General features: G+C 39.5%; 1 long non-coding RNA gene across 1 annotated transcript in view; it reads right to left on the reverse strand.

Moving 5' to 3' along the window:
- LOC310641564 overlaps positions 1-16,673 on the reverse strand; it is a 74,942-nt gene extending 58,269 nt beyond the window's left edge. The window contains exon 1 of the long non-coding RNA XR_014492760.1: positions 16,630-16,673. This is a non-coding gene — a long non-coding RNA (uncharacterized lncRNA). The remainder of the gene's footprint in view (positions 1-16,629) is intronic.
- Positions 16,674-17,772: the final 1,099 nt, after the last annotated feature.

The raw sequence follows: 17,772 nt of genomic DNA on the forward strand, positions 1-17,772 counted from the left end.
CCCAGAATTCCCCAGGTAGCTTTGGTACAAGTAGAGGAAGTGCAGATGGTGACCACTAGCATAAATATCCATTTTCCTTTGTTAGCAGCCTTGAGATTGTGAGTCAGGAGAAAAAGGAATGGAAGACATATGACCAAGATTGTGTGGTCAGCGGCTAGCTTGGTCACCAATAGTTTTACATGCAAGTGCTGTAAGATTGCTGGTTATCTTCATTAGACTACATAGCAATATCACTTAGGCTTATATAACACTTCACAGTGCTTTACAGCCATCTCTAATCAGTTTAGTCAACATATTTGCCCCAACAAACTGGGTTCTCATTTTACCAACCTCGGAAGGATGGAAGGCTGAGTCTACCTTGAGCCAGTGAGAATCGAACTGATGAACTGCTGGCAGTTGGCAGTCAGTAGAATTAGCCTGCAATACTGCTTTCTAACCACTGTACTACCATGGCTCTTAGGGAAGGTGTACATACCAGGTTGGTTTGGCTTTCTCAGACGTCAGTGACACTTTATTTGTGTTATTTCAGGGCAGTTGGCCTTCCACAAATCCAAACATCAACCTTTAAAAAATTAGTTTCCCTATATAAATATTGAGTTTAGCAGTTGTGTACTTACTTATCTCAGTATATTTCCCTTTAAAAAGATGTACGTGCTTGCAATATTTATTATTCTTAAATAAAACTTGCAATATATAAATATCTATATATTGCACAGGTAACTTTTCTCACTGTTCATAATAGCAAACTCATAAGGTTTTATCCCCTTCATGGATTACTGCCTTGTCGTGGCGAAGGTGCTTGCGTAATTCAATGAAGCTATGAGCTATGCCATGCAGGGACACCAAAGACGGAGAGGTCATAGCAGAGAGTTCTGACAAAACGTGATCCACTGGAGAAGGAAATGGCAACCCACTCCAGTATCTTTGCCATGAAAACCCTATGGACAGTACCAAAAGGCAAAACGATATGACGCTGGAAGATAAGCCCCTCAGGTCGGAAGGCGTCCAATATGCTACTGGAGAAGAACAGAGGGCTAGTACTAGTAGCACCAGAAAGAATGAAGCGACTGGGCCAAAGCCGAAAGGACGCTCAGCTGTATCTGGTGGTGAAAGGAAAGTCCGATGCTGTAAAGATTTTCTCTCCATAGGAACCTGGAATGTAAGATCCATGAATCAAGGAAAGCTGGACGTGGTCAAACAAGAGATGACAAGACTGAACATCGACATCTTAGGTATCAGCGAACTAAAATGGACAGGAATGGGTGAATTTAATTCAGATGACCATCAGGTATACTACTGCGGGCAAGAATCCCTCAGAAGAAATGGAGTAGCCTTCATAGTCAATAAAAGAGTAGGAAAAGCAATACTGGGATACAATCCTCAAAATGACAGAATGATCTCAGTTCGAATCCAAGGCAAACCATTCAATATCACAGTAGTCCAAGTCTATGCCCCAACCACCAGTGCTGAAGAGGATGAAATTCACCAGTTCTATGAAGCCCTACAGCACCTTATAGAATTAACACCAAAAAATGATGTCCTTATCATCATGGGGGATTGGAATGCTAAAGTAGGAAGCCAAAAGATAACTGGAATAACAGGCAAGTTTGGCCTTGGAGTACAAAATGAAGCAGGGCACAGGCTGATAGAATTTTGTCAAGAGAATACGATGGTCATAGCAAACACTCTTTTCCAACAACCCAAGAGACGGCTCTACACATGGACATCACCAGATGGTCAACACAGAAATCAGATTGACTATATGCTCTGCAGCCAAAGATGGAGCTCTATACAGTCAGTAAAAACAAGACCAGGAGCTGACTGTGGCTCTGACCATGAGCTTCTCATTGCAAAGTTTAGGCTTAAACTGAAGAAAGTAGGAAAAAGCACTAGGCCACTCAGGTATGAATTAAATTATATCCCTGTTGAATATACAGTAGAGGTGACAAATAGATTTAAGGAATTAGATCTGATAGACAGAGTGCCTGAAGAACTATGGACAGAGGTTCGCAACATTGTACAAGAGGTAGCAACTAAAACCATCCCAAAGAAAAAGAAATGCAAGAAAGCAAAATGGCTGTCTGAGGAAGCTTTGCAAAAAGCTGAGGAAAGGAGGGAAGCGAAAGGCAAGGGAGAAAAAGAAAGATACGCCCAATTAAACGCAGAATTCCAGAGAATAGCTAGAAGAGATAAGAATGCCTTCTTAAATGAACAGTGCAAAGAAATAGAAGAAAACAATAGAATAGGGAGGACCAGAGATCTTTTCAAGAAAATTTGAGAGATGAAGGGAACGTTTCATGCAAAAATGGGCATGATAAAGGACCAAAATGGCAGGGACCTAACAGAGGCAGAAGAGATTAAGAAGAGGTGGCAAAATTACACAGAAGAACTATACAAGAATGAGCTTAACGTCCCTGATAATCACAATGAGGTGGTCACTGACCTCGAGCCAGACATCCTAGAATGTGAAGTGAAGTGGGCCTTAGAAAAGCTGAGCAACAACAAAGCTAGTGGAGGTGACAGTATTCCAGCTGAGCTATTCAAAATCTTAAAAGACGATGCAGTAAAAGTGCTACACTCAATTTGCCAGCAAATTTGGAAAACTCAACAGTGGCCACAGGATTGGAAAAGAACAGTTTACATTCCAATTCCAAAGAAAGGCAGTGCCAAACAATGTTCAAACTATCGCACCATTGCACTCATTTCACATGCTAGTAAAGTTATGCTTAAAATCCTACAAGCTAGACTCCAGCAGTATGTGGACCGAGAACTACCAGAAGTACAGGCAGGATTTTGAAGAGGCAGAGGAACTAGAGATCAAATTGCCAATATACGCTGGATCATGGAGAAAGCTAGAGAGTTCCAGAAAAACATCTACTTCTGCTTCATTGACTATGCCAAAGCCTTTGATTGTGTGGATCACAACAAACTGTGGCAAGTTCTTAAAGAGATGGGCGTACCAAACCATCTTATTTGTCTCTTGAGAAACCTATATGTGGGCCAAGAAGCAACAGTGAGAACTGGACACCGAACCACTGATTGGTTCAAAATTGGGAAAGGAGTCCGGCAAGGCTGTATACTGTTGCCCTGCCTGTTTAACGTATATGCAGAGCACATCATGAGAAAGGGAGGGCTAGATGAATCAAAAGTTGGAATTAAGATTGCCGGAAGAAATATCCACAACCTAAGATATGCAGATGATACCACTCTAATGGCAGAAAGTGAAGAAGAACTAAAGAGCCTCTTGTTGCGGGTGAAGAAGGAGAGTGCAAAACATGGATTGAAACTTAACATTAAGAAAACCAAGATCATGGCATCCGGCCCTCTCAATTCCTGGCAAATAGATGGGGAAGAAATGGAGGTAGTGACAGATTTTATTTTCCTGGGCCCCAAGATCACTGCAGATGGGGACTGTAGCCAAGAAATTAAAAGACGCTTGCTCCTGGGGAGGAAAGCCATAGCAAATCTAGACAGCACATTAAAAAGCAGAGACATCATCCTGTCAACAAAAGTGTGTATAGTCAAGTCTATGGTCTTCCCAGTTGCAATGTATGGCAATGAAAGCTGGACCATAAAAAAGGCTGAGCGCCAAAGAATTGAGGCCTTTGAACTGTGGTGCTGGAGAAGACTCCTGCGAGTCCCTTGGACTGCAAGGCGATCAAACCGGTCAGTCCTAGAGGAGATCAACCCTGACTGCTCTTTAGAAGGCCAGATCCTGAAACTAAAACTCAAATATTTTGGCCACCTAATGAAAAGGAAGGACTCACTGGAGAAGAGCCTAATGCTGGGAAAGATTGAGGGCAATAGAAGAAGGGGACAACAGAGAATGAGGTGGCTGGATGGAGTCACTGAAGCAGTAGGCATGAGCTTAAATGGTCTCCAGAAGATGGTAGAGGACAGGAAGGCCTGGAGGAACGTTGTCCATAGGGTTGTGATGGGTCGGACACGACTTCACAACTAACAACAACAACAACAAATAAAAGCAAAAGAGTCTTACTACACCCAAGGCTAGAGATAAGAGCAAGGTTTTATGTTTTAAGCATGATGGAAAAAATTCACAAAATCTTAATTAACTTTGCAGGATTCATTAAGCCTTCAAATAATGTTGTAGTTAACACTTAAAAATGACAATTTTAACCCTATAGTATATATTTTCCTTTAAGCTTACATGTAATGCAAAGAAAGATGTAGAAAGCATAATATTTATAGATCCCCCAAAATACAATAATACTACTGTGCAAAAAAAAGAAATTTGCCAAAATATTTAGAGCTAGAATGGATTTTAAAATTTAGAGGAAGCTGCAACATCCCCACTTTTTTATATGTTTTGGCATGATTTAGTTTCATATATGTATTCTCTTGAAATAGAATTTAAACATTTCAGGATAGACTGAGATTTTGAAGGCTCTTTTGGATCAATATCCTTTGTGTCATATTTCTTTAGTGATATCTAATCTGAAGCTTTCTACAATCCATCAGAAAATAAAGTTTTATTGTAAAATGACAGTTGGGTTTAATTATAACAAATTTTTACTTGGATCCATTCCTCAAAACCAATTTTCCCTTAAAATGATGCCATTTTCTTTCAAGCTGTTGTTTGGTGGCTGCATATTAAGAAAGGTAATTACAATCAATATACAGAGAAATGAATAGAATATTTAGAGGTGGATGGAATCCTCTTCATTTTCAAGGCTAACCTTGGCAATCTGTATCTTTTCTTCTCAGTTTCTAATGTTTAAAGTGGGAAAAATTGTTTATAGCGAATGAAAAGATATCTTGTGGGTAAAATCAATACAGCAAACAGAATAAAGATGGGTCATGAATGATATATAAGATAATCATAGAATTTAAGTGTTAGAAGAGACCTTAATCGAGGCATGTCAAACTGCCGGCCCGCAGGCCAGATGCATCACGCCGAAACTGCGCCCACCCTATTGCCGGCAATTGGGGAAAAGTCACAAAACATCACACAATGTCACGTGATGTTGCAAGTTTGACAAGCCTGCAATCATTTTGTCCATTGTTTCTCAACCTTGCCAATTTTAGGATGTGAGGACTTCAATTCCCAGAATTTTCCAGCCAGCTGGAAATTCTGCGAGTTAAATAACAGAATAACAACCCCCTACCCAAGCAGGAGACACTACACCATTTCTGACAGATGGCAGTCCAGTCTCTTCTTGAAAGCTTCCAGTGATGAAGGTCCCACAACTTCTGAGGGCAATCTGTTCCATTGATTGATTGCTCTCACTGTCAGAAAATTTCTCCTTATTTCTATGTTGAATCTCTCCTTGATCAGTTTTCATCCATTATTCCTTGTTTGGCCTCAGGTGCTTTGGAAAATAGGTTGCTCCCCTCCTCTCTGTGACAGCCCCTCAAATATTGGAACATTGGTATCATGTCTTCCCTGGTCCTTCTCTTCACTAGGCTAACCATGCCCAGTTCCTGTAACCATTCTTCGTATGTTTTATCTTCCAGTCCCGTAATCATCTTTGTTGCTCTTTTTCTCTGCACTTTTTTAGAGTCTGGTGACCAAAACTGGTTGCAGTATTCTAACTGTGGTCTTCCTCAGGCTTTATAGAGTGGTATTAGTACCTCACGTGATCTTGATTGAATCCCTCTGTTAATGCGATTTAGGATTGCATTGGCTTTTGGGGCTGCTGCCGCATGCTGTTAGCTCTTATTTAATTGATTGTGCACTAAGACTCCAAGATCTCTCTCATAGCTACTGCTATTAAGCCTGGTTTCACCCAATCTGTATATGTACTTTTGGTTTGGTTTGCCTAAGTGTAAGACTTTGCTTTTCTCCACATTGAATTTCATTTTGTTAGATGGGGCCCAGTGTTCAAGTCTGTTAAGATCCATCTGGGTCTTGAGCCTATCATTTAGTATGTTGGCTACTCCTGCCAGCTTAATATCATCTGCAAATTTGATAAGTTTCCCCTTTATTTCCTCATCTAAGTCATTTATGAAGATATTGAAGAGTACTGGGGCTTCTGACGGAAACTTGTGGTATCTTATTGCATGTAGACGTAGTACCATTAAGGACTACTCATTGACTATGGTTTGTCAGCCAGTTACAAATTCATCTGATGGTGATGCTATCTATCCCACTTTTTTCTAGCTTACTAAGAAGTAGGACACAGTGGCTCAGTGGGTTAGGATGCTGAGCTTGTTGATCAGATGGTCGGCAGTTTGGCAGGTCAAATCCCAAGTGCCGCATAACAGAGTGAGTGCCTGTTACTCGTCCCAGCTTCTGCCAACCTAGCAGTTCGAAAGCACGTAAAAATGCAAGTAGAAAAATAGGGACCACTACGGTGGGAAGGTAACAGTGTTCCGTGCGCCTTTGGCGTCTAGTCATGCCGGCCACATGACCACGGAGACGTCCTCGGACAAGCACTGGCTCTTCAGCTTTGAAAGAGAGATGAGCACCGGCCCCTAGAGTCGGAAACGACTAGCACTCATGTGCGGGGGAACCTTTACCTTTACCTTTTAAGAAGTAGGTTGTGATCTACTTTGTCAAATGCCTTGCTGAAGTCTAAGTATACTATGTCCACAGCATTTCGCTGTTCTACTAATTTAGTCACTTTGTCAAAGAATGAAATAAGATTAGTTTGGCATGATCTGTTTTTAAGAAACCTATCCTGACTCTTAGTTATTACTTTACTTGTTATTAGATGTTCACTGATCTGTTTTTTTATTATCTTTTCCAGTATCTTCCCAGGTATTGCTGTTAGGCTGATTGGTCTGTAGTTTCTTGGGTCTGTTTTTCCCCCCTTTTTTGAAGAGAGGAACCACATCAGTTCTTTTCCAGTCTTCTGGTAGTTCCCCAGTGCTCCAGGAGTTTTGGAGCTGAAGTCCACATTTCTTAACCTGGGCAACCTTAATAAACCTGATTTAGTCCCTGCCCTGTAGAGTAATCCACAACTATACAATCTCATCCAATCTGTTTAAATGTCTCCAGCAAAGGAGAGTTCACTATCGTCTAAGGAACTCTGATTCACTGTTGAACAACTCATACTGTTAAGAATTTTTTCCTGGTGTCCAACCAAAATCGGCAGTATTTCTTATTCATTTAAGTGCCTTCTGGAAGACATCTGAACAATTGTACGCAATGTTCATCATGAAGACCTTAAAAACAGCACTTAGATCTCTAATCTCTAGTTCTTTTGACCATTCCTCTGATGGCAACCCACAGCCTGTAAAGCAAGGGTCTTCAAACTTGGCCCTTTTATGACTTGTGGACTTTAACCAACAGAATTCCTCAGCCAGGCACGCTGGCTGAGGAATTTTGGGAGTTGAAGTCCACAAGTCATAAAAGGGCCAAGTTTGAAGACCCCTGCTGTAAAGCAAGCATGAGTTTTCACCTCATTTATACCTTCCAGCATTGTGTTGCTGGGATTGTTTTTCAGGATTTGGGAGGGGAGTAAATTCCAAGTACAGTAAATTAATTTAACAAGTCATAGTACATCACCCTTCTGCAGTAAATGGTAGATAATCTGCAAGTGTTTTTAATAACTGGTAGACATCTTGTACCAGACTTCCTGTTGGCCCTTTAAGGTAGAAGCACAACTATGATTGCTAAATCCATCTTTATTGTAAGGTTCCATTAACCAAATCTTGAAAGAATTGAAGTATTTTTCTCCTCTTTTCCTTTTACTATCCTGAAAGAACAATGCACTTCTGAATGACACAATGGCTCAAACGTGGCACCATCTTCTGACTTGCTTTCCTGCAGTTATGCAGTCAAAAGCATTTGAAATTAGAGTTGTAAGCCGAAACACATATTCAGTAGATGATTAAGAAATACAAGCTTGGCAGTAAATAGAAAATACTGATTACTTTACATTCTGACTGAAAATGTTCCGTAAAATATATCTTCCTTATTCTCTCATAATAATTTAACATGGCACTTTCGGAAATACAGAAATATAGAGGGAAGAAAATAACCTTGAACAGTGTGAAGATCTAAAGATTAAAGCTAATGAGGCCAAACTAGAGGGAACCATTAAGTCAGAGTAGATCAGGTCCTTTCCTAAGCCGCCAAGAGAAAGGCCATGTCTTCATTGACTCAGAAAATTAGAAGGAAAAAGCTTAGAATTTAAATGCTGAAGTATTAGACATATAGTATATAAGCTTTTGGGTCATACAAGAAGAAAACCATTGGTATATGTGCATGCATGGCTTTATTCTGGTTTGTATTAAATAGGCTAATCTAGCACAATTATGTCTACGAATCTTGATACTGAATATAAGTTGTTCTTATATGCAATGATATTATAATACTTGATAATTATGCAAGGTCACTACCAAGCATTTTGCAGTTATATAGCAGAATATACTGGTAATAATATTAATTGGATTAAGTCTAATTTGTTAGGAATCAGGCTGCATATACATTTTATAATGAATTATAAATAAATCAAACATCATTTTACATATCATTTAATGTACATGATAGCAAACATGATGGCAAATCTATTTCTCTTTTGGGCTGCTTGATTGTCTCTTTTGCATAGTCTATAGATGTTGTAAATATCTATGTACCTATTGATGGCTGATTTGTCAGAGTGCCAGGCTTCTAGAAATTCCCTGGCATTTTTGGATTTTGGATTGTCACATTTTCCCATTTGAAACTATGGTTAAATCTGTCTATATGTTGTGAAATTAAAGAATTTTCATCATGCCTTTTGACTGCCAGTTGTTCTTCATGGATGCATTCTGCCACTCTTCTGCCTGTCTGTCCTACTTATCCAACCTGTGGTCCGCAGCCCAGTACCGGGCTGCGGCCTGTTGGCTACCAGGCCACAGGAATGGCTGGTGAGTGTGTGCACATGTGCATGCACCCCCTCACTTGCACTAGCACCACCTTGCAGGCACTAGTGGCCCTGTTTGTGCATGTGTGGGAGTGCTAGTGCCACCACCAGCATCACACAGGTAATAGCGACCTATTTGTGCATGCCGGCGGGCACTAGTGGCCCACTTGCACATGCAGGAAGGCGCTAGTGGCCCGCTTACACATGAGGGCAGGTGCCAGCACCGCCATAGGTGTGCATGGCCCACTTGCGCATGTGGGTGGGTGCTAGTGCTGCCACCATGTGTACGCCCATTTGTGCATGCACACACAAACACATTTCCCTGCTCCTCCCTTTCCCTATGGACCGCCAACCCGGAAACGTTGGGGAGCTCTGCTACATATGATTGTTGCAGTTCTTACATTGTATGTTGTAGATGGCTCCTGTTTTTATTTCTGGGGTTGCTGGATCTTCTGGTTTGATTAGGATGTTCTGAAGGGCTTTAGTTGGCTTGTGTGCTATACTGATTCCATGTGGTTGTAGTAGTCCATTAGCAATTTCTGGGATATTCTTGATGTATGGCACTGTAATTCTCTTTAGAGTTTGTGTTGGTTTTGCTGTATTGGTTTGATGGTCAGGGACTTTTTGATGAAATTGTGTGGGTATCCATTTTGTTGTAATGTGTTGTATAGATGCTCTATTTCCTTTTTCTACTGTTCTGCGTTGCTGCAGTGTGTTTGGGCTCAATTAAATAAAGTCATTACACAGCTTCTCTTGTGGCAGTTGGGTTGTCGCTTTGATAGTGGAGCACCTGGTTAGTATGAGTGGTTTTTCTGTAGACTTGCAAATTTAGTTTGCCATTGCATTCTCTGCTGATCAGGATGTCCACAAAGGGTAGCAAGTTGTTGTTTGCTTCTTCTCTAGGAAACTGGATTCCTTTAAAAATGTTACTGATGGTTCTGCGGATGTTCTCTAATTGGTCCTTTTTTATTATGGTGAAGGCGCCATCTACAGATCTGATCCAAATTTTCGGTTCTATTTGTGGAAGTGCTATGGTTTCTAGACATTGCATGATGACCTCCGCTATAATTTCTGAAAGCGGTAATCCCATAGGTGTTCCTTTAATTTGTTGGTAAATGAGGCCATCAAATTAAAAGTAGGTAGTTAAGCAGAGGTTTATGAGATCCATAATCCTGGGTGTTTTGATCATGTATTCAATTAAGTCACTTGTACTCTGAAGCAATGCAGTCATGGATGAGAAGCAGTGGATCTATCCTCACACGCTTCTACACAAACCTGGCATACCCCTCTGTCCAGACATAACTCTACCAGGGATCCCTACATACAACATTGCAAAAGCACTAACAAAAAAGCTTGGGCATCTCACAAGAGGGAGCGAACATTCTATTAACTGTCCACTACAGTGTCTTCAAACAATCAGGGATGTGACTATAGATGAGGACGAAATCATGGTCTCATTTGATGTCACAGCCAGAATCAGCCAAAGAATCCATGACTGCATTGCCTTTGCCCAGGTTCGCCTGGTGTGCCAGTTGCGGCCCTACCTGGACTGAGATGCCCTGCACACAGTCACTCATGTGCTCGTGACCTCCCGATTGGACTACTGCAATGCTCTCTACATGGGGCTGCCCTTGGGGACCACCCAGAGGCTTCAGCTGGTGCAGAATGCAGCCGTGTGAGTTGTGATGGGGGCTCCCCAATACTCCCATGTAACACCTCTGCTCTGCGAGCTGCATTGGCTTCCGGTTACCCTCCGGGTGAGATTCAAGGTGCTGGTGATGACCTATAAAGCCCTAAATGGCTTGGGTCCGGGATATCTGAGGGAACACCTGCTGCCGGCATCAAGTTCCCTTTGTCCTGTGCACTCCCACAGGGAGGGCCTCCTCAGGGTACCGCCGGTCAAGGATTGCCAGAGGGCGACACCCAGGGGGAGGGCCTTCTCTGTGGGTGCGCCTGCCCTTTGGAACCAGTTACCCGTAGAGCTCAGGACTGCCCCAGATTTTCGTTCGTTCCGCCGGGACCTGAAGACCTGGCTCTTTGAGCTTTCCGGCCAGGACTGAGAACTTTTAATTTTTAACCTATTGTAATTGGGGTTTTTAATTAGAGTTAAGGGTTTTAGATTTAATCAAGGATAATTTATTTTATTTTAATTTGTTATTAACTTTTGTATTGTTATATTGTCTTAATTGCCTTGTGAACCACCCTGGGTCCTACGGGAGAAGGGCAGTATATAAATAATAATAATAATAATAATAATAATAATAATAATAATAATAATAATAATAATAATAATAATAATAATAATAATAATAATAATTCCTACTAGTGAGCCCTTTAATTAACATTAGCCCTTTCGCTGGGCTGCCAGTTGATGTGACTATTCAAGTGAAGAGTAATGGGAGAGATTGGGCTCAAGAGTTAGCAAAAAAAGTTCTTCAGGCTGATTCTGCATAAAAAAAAATACACTCCAAGAATTGAAACATGGCACTGATCTGGACCAGTTAGAACAGGGGTCTCCAAACTTGGCAGGGCTGGCTAAGGAATTCTGGGAGTTGAAGTCCATAAGTCTTAAAGTTGCCAAGTTTGAAGACCACTGAGTTAGAAGAACAACCTGGTTCTTCGAGACTCACTTAAGTAACACCAGCTGCCTGCAATTAGTGCAAGTTCGAGTCCCACCAGGCTCAAGGTTGACTCAGCCTTCCATCCTTCCGAGGTAGGTAAAATGAGGACCCAGATTGTTGGGGGCAATTAAGCTGACTTTGTAATAATGCCGCTTGGGGGGTGTATGAAAGCACTAATAAGCAGGCATATACATAGAATGAAGGCTACTGCTAAACTTGTAAGCCGCCCTGAGTCTTCGGAGAAGGGCGGGATATAAATGGAATTTTTTAAAAAAAAACTTGAATGGTGTTCTTCAATAGTGCCCCCTGGACTTGGTGATTTACAAGATTACGGTTTCTTCAAAAGCTTCCGACAAGCTTTGCCTCTGCATTTTTTCCTCATTATGAGCCAAGAGACACACATAGGCCTGAAGCTTCTATTGCAGTTAACAGTATGTGAGCTTGTGTGTTTGTGGGTGTGTGGATTGAGAAAAAATAACCTGAAAAAGATTTGCATCTCATCTGCCGATAATTTTCTGTTTTTTGGTCTGTGACATATGTTGTGTTTCTTTAATAAGTAAAACTGCCAGAAGTTTTATGTGTCAGCAGGGTCCAAAACCATATTTATAACTTCAGCTAAGCTAGGATATCTTCAAGCATATATTAAATTATTAATGCACACAAATGCAATAGGAAAGGCAATTTGCCACATATATGTGGCAAATTGTCTTTTCTATTACATTAGTACACACAGAGAGACAGAGACTTCTGAATTTCATTATTTAAGCATTTTATCACAGATTAAAGCCAGTTAATAAACATCGTTTGTGAGGAAAGAACATTTTTGTTTTTTTAATTTTTAACAAGTCAGAAACAAGTGAGATTTTAAAGCATGGCTGTCCAACCTTGGCAATTTAAAACCACTGGCTAACAATTTTTTTTAAAAAAAGGATTGAATAATTAATTTCTGAAATAAACATTGCATGCTTCCTAACCTAAAAAAGTGATGTTGTATCACATAATTTTGTTTTCCTTCACCTAAAATTAAAGTCCTTACTAGTTATAACAAATAATTATTGTATTGAATTCTATGTACATTTGGTTAGAACATATTACACATAAGCTTTGTGCAGGGGTGTTTTTCTTGCATATAGTTAGCTATTTTTGTACTTGAGAATTTTGTCTGTTACTGCACTTTTACATTACAAATAAATGTGGCAAGCATATGAGCTTTGATAATAGTATTTAAAATATCAATCAAGTCTTTATTATGATCAAAAACCAACATAAGGAGGTTGGGGGTTAGTTAAGATATTTGTGGATATTTTATATAGTTTGATCCTTATTTAGTTTTCTGAAAGATTAAGTGGGAAATTGATAGCATAAGATCAAGTATAGATCAAGGAGCCTTGGTGGTACAGTGATCAGAATGCAATACTACAGACTAATTCTGCCCACAGTCTGGAGTTTGATCCTGATGGGGCTCAAGGTTGAGTCAGCCTTCCATTCTTCCATGGTTGATAAAATGAGGACCTAGATTGTTGGAGACAATATGCTGACTCTCTGTAAACCAGGAATGTCAAACTGCCAGCCTGCAGGTTGGATGCATCATAGCAAAACCGCTCCCACCCCATTGCCGGCAATGGCAAAAAAATCGTGATACATCGTGACACGTCATGTGACACCCCTGCTGTAAAGAAAGTGCTGTAAAGCATTCAGAGAGTGCTGTAAAACATTATGGAGCAGTATATAAGTCTAAGTGCTATTGCTAAGTATAAAATTAAATAACTTCCTATGCAATTTTAATACAACAAAATATAATTTCTTAATTGATATTGGGATGTTAATTTGTGTATCAATAGTGAAATTTAAGGGAAAACTTTTACAATCATTCTACATTTTAAATTTTAATTTTAAGCTTCAATTTATAGTAATGTATATTACTTTTTAGGGAGGCGGTGGCTCAGTGGGTTAGGATGCTGAGCTTGTCAATCAGAAGGTCGGCAGTTTGGCGGGTTGGATCCTGAGTGCCGCATAACAGAGTGAGCACCTGTTACTAGCCCCAGCTTCTGCCAACCTAGCAGTTCTAAAGCACGTAAAAATGCAAGTAGAAAAATAGGGATCATTGCGGTGGGAAGGTAACAGCATTCCGTGTGCCTTTGGCATCTAGTCATGCCGGCCACATGACCACGGAGATGTCCTCGGACAAGCGCTGGCTCTTCGGCTTTGAAACAGAGATAAGCACCAGAGTTGGAAACGACTAGCACTCATGTGCGGGAGAACCTTTACCTTTACCTTTATATTGCTTTTTACTGAAAGTTGTCAAACCTGCAGCAAATACATTTAGAAATCAAAATTGTTGGGTCCCATGTATTCTTTTGCCATGATGTGCAAGAAGAAATATATCCAATATGTTTAATTGGAAAAAGGAATCCAATTTGGAACACTGGAGATATATAGTGATATGTCTTTCTCAAACCCTCTGACACAATTTTACATAGCCTATCAGCTTTTCATTTCTCATTTGATTTCTTATTTGGTTGTTTTGCATCTCGTTACCTTTCCATATTTTTCTGCTAAATTTCCCATGAACTTTCAACTTTGAATGATTTCACTGTCATGTGTACTATTAGATTCAAATGTAATGTAAGAAATTGCAATTATTCATTATTAATTTTAGAATTATTTATATATTCCAAAATACATAAAACCATTTAATAATCTTTAGTATTGAGATCCTGACTGGCACATGGGAGGTCCAAGTTTGGAACATCTGATATTCTTCTAATATATTTTACTATTTGTCCTACTGTATATTTTTTCTTCCTAAACTTCTACGTATTCTTTTCACTTTTTTCCCTTGTGTTTCTATCCCCAAGATTCACCCTTTACACCAGGGGTGTCAAACTGCGGTCCACGGGCCGGATGCATCATGCTGAAACCGTGCCCACCCCATTGCCAGCAATGGAAAAAAAGTTGTGATATGTTGTGACACGTCACATGACATTGCGAGTTTGGCACCTCTGCTTTACACTATCTAATCATAGTATGTCTGTCATGCATTCAGAATCTCTGATCACCTTTGCATCCTTGACTAATTCCCTTAATCTTTCATTATAGATAAGTAAATTAGTCATGCTTTTACATTCATTAGACTGTCAAATGTGTGCATAATCAGAGATGCTTAAATGATGTGTTTGAAACAGACTTTTTTTTCTAAACAAAATGCTTACGAAACCATCAGCTCTGGCATTTACACTCTTGGGTCTCCAATGGCCCTATCACTTTTTCTATATGCACTTACCTCGTTCCCACCCATCTACTCATGTCACATGTAGACTACTTATTAAAATAATTAATAGGATTGCATTCATTCAGAATATTACACATTTTTCCACACATCAGTACCTGGTCCTTTCATTATAATTGTTCACTGGAAAACACAAGTTATGAATTCCTCTTTTCATACAGTATGTGCTTACAATTAATCTAGATAGCAATAATTCATACAGGTGAACCACTATTTTAAACCTTTTATTTATAACTAATCCTGTTAAGTTTCATAGAAACAAACAAAAAATTCTTTCATTTAATTAATTCTGGCTGCCATACATTCTTCCTATGCCATGGTTATCAAGAAATGGGACCATAAATATTGACCTCCACCAATCATCATACTCAGCTGAGATTTTCAAATTGTGTTTCTGCCATGGTTACATCTCTGTTTTGTGCCCTTTTGGACTTTTCCGCTTTTTAAATGCTTTAACAATTATAAACTACTCAGAGTCATTAGGAGTTGGGCATCCTATAAATTTAATACATTACTGGGGATGGTTGCACAGTCAGCCAACTGGATTTGGCATTTTTATTCTTTATTCAAGAGCTTGGGATAGGCAGATGTTGTTGCTGATAGTATTAAAGGTATTGTCACAGGATGTAAGTAAAGCTTCCTTTTTCAATTCAGTGATGGTGGTTTTATTTTATTTATTTATTTATTTTAATTCCATTTATATCCCGCCCTTCTCCGAAGACTCAGGGCGGCTTTACAAACTTAGCAGTTTTGTTGGTATTTTGTGATTTTTCTCCAGCTCCTTCTTTTCTATTCTGCTGCCTCCAAATATTGCAGTGTCCCCTATTCAGATTTTTTTGTTTTTTCTTATCAACAGTTGTTAAGTCGGGAGCGGGGAGGTGTATGGCAGATGCTACCCTGAACCTCTCCCTGCTTCTCCCATTCAGTTTGGTGCTCTTAATCTGAGCTTTTCTCAGGGACAGCTCTGTATTGCCAGAAGTATCCACTTCTTCTCCTCCAGATGCACATTCTAGCACATTAACTGCCAGCAGCTGTGACATGCATTTGTGTACTAGGTTTGTCACTTCAGTGAAAGGGAACCTACAGCATTCCCTCCCAAGTAGATTAAACAGAGAAAATAGTCCCTCAGATAAGCTTAGCCCAAGCCACGTAAGGTCTTTATAAGTGCCACCAGCACCCTTAAAATGTCCTTGGTTCAAGACTCTTGAAGATTTAACATTACCTCCAAGTTGGAAGTATCATACTCCAAATACCAATTGCAAAGCAATAACAAGGTGTCCTGTTTACCTGTGCATCAGCACCCAAAGCCATCTGACTAATTACTCTGACAACAGCATATTTAAAATGAATTGTAGCCTGAGTCACCAGAACTGTTCTTATAATCCAAGATCTTAAACCAGAGCTTGAAGTTTGCATATGATTTTGGTTTGTTCTAAACCAGCAGTCCCCAAACCTTTCCAGCTTGGTGGCCTGGCCCAGAAGGGCAGTTGGAAGGCCAGTGTGTGAGTGGCAGAAGCACACACACATGTACACAGCGGTGGGATTCATCTGGTTCGCACCACTTCAGCAAAATCAGTAGCTAATTTTTTGTTGCCCAGGCCCAGAATGGACTTCCAGAAGTAGCATCCACACAGAGAACCAGTTGTTCACATATTTGAATCCCACCACTGTGCGTAAAGCTCCATTTGTGTCAGTGGCGCACGCACCCTCCATTCATGCTTGCCCATTTCTTCCGCTTTCGAACAGGCCACGGCCCAGTAAGAAGGGGAAGAGGAAAGTTGCATATTTAGACATAAGGGTACTTTATCTTATTAAGCCAAGATTAAACCACCATCTTATTGGCTTGTTTATATATTTATCGCATTTATATCCAGCCAAACTCTTAGGCTGTAGTGCAGTGACTCACTCAATTTTGTTGACTCTCACAGTCTTTCTTCATCTTTTTTTTTCTTTTATTAGCTTCTTCCAATCACCCTGCAACTATAATTCATCTGGAGAAACAAGATAAATTGATGGCTGGTAACAAAATTACAGGTTTCTTGAAACTGGCAGTTCATGTTTGTGCTATCTGAAAAGCCAGTAAGTGCAAACCTGCACAGAATTCTCTAGAGGAAACAAATTTAAACAATAAGAGATTTTATATTAATTCAGAAGTGTTCCTGAAGTATGTACAGACAAAACTATAAAAAAATCTCATCAGCTGTAATCCAGGACATTAAAGTATTTCTAAGGTTGCCCCATCTTTTTAAAGTCTTATATAAATCCATAGATGAATAAATATTATTCCCACAAAACCAATTATCATAAATTATTTCCTATCTACATTCACAATACATGATTTAGAACAAGTTGTCCAACCTCAGAATAATTGCCACAAATAAGTATTTAACATATATTTAAAACCCATCTAAATTTTATATACTACTCTCCATAACAAATCAGAGTTTTGAAAGTTTAAACATACAGAGACTCAGTCACAAATAATATTGAATTTCCAAACTAGCTCATAAGCATGATTTATTTCAGGATAATTTATCATTTCAGATCATGGCAATTTTTCTTTCAGTTTACAGGCATCAGAATAAAAACTAATTTAAACATCCTTATTGGGGGGAATGCTTTCTTAGGAAAAAAAATAGGATTATTCTCTTTAGTTTATTACTGTAAGGGTTATTAAAAATCTTTGCAAGAAATATTTAATTTTTTTTCTTTGTAACTTTTCCTCTGAGATGTGAAGTTGAGCAAGCTAAAATCTCTTGTCTGATTTTTTTAAAAAATAAGAGTATGTGAATATTTGTAAATACAACCTCATCACTGAAATGGCCTGGAGAATATCCATGATCCTGAATAATATGAAATTCAATAAAATGGAGCTAAATATATAACGTTACTGTTATGGGTCCAAACGGGAACACACATGACTGAATATGAGTCCAGAGAAGAAATTACTATTGTGAACTTTGTTTAACAGTAAATAGGATTGTGTTTAACATTGTATTTAAAATCTCTTTCCCCCCCACACCCAAAAAAATTCTAAAATATTTTAAAG

The sequence above is a fragment of the Vipera ursinii genome (assembly GCF_947247035.1).
Source record: "Vipera ursinii genome assembly, chromosome: 5".
NCBI lineage: Eukaryota > Metazoa > Chordata > Lepidosauria > Squamata > Viperidae > Vipera > Vipera ursinii.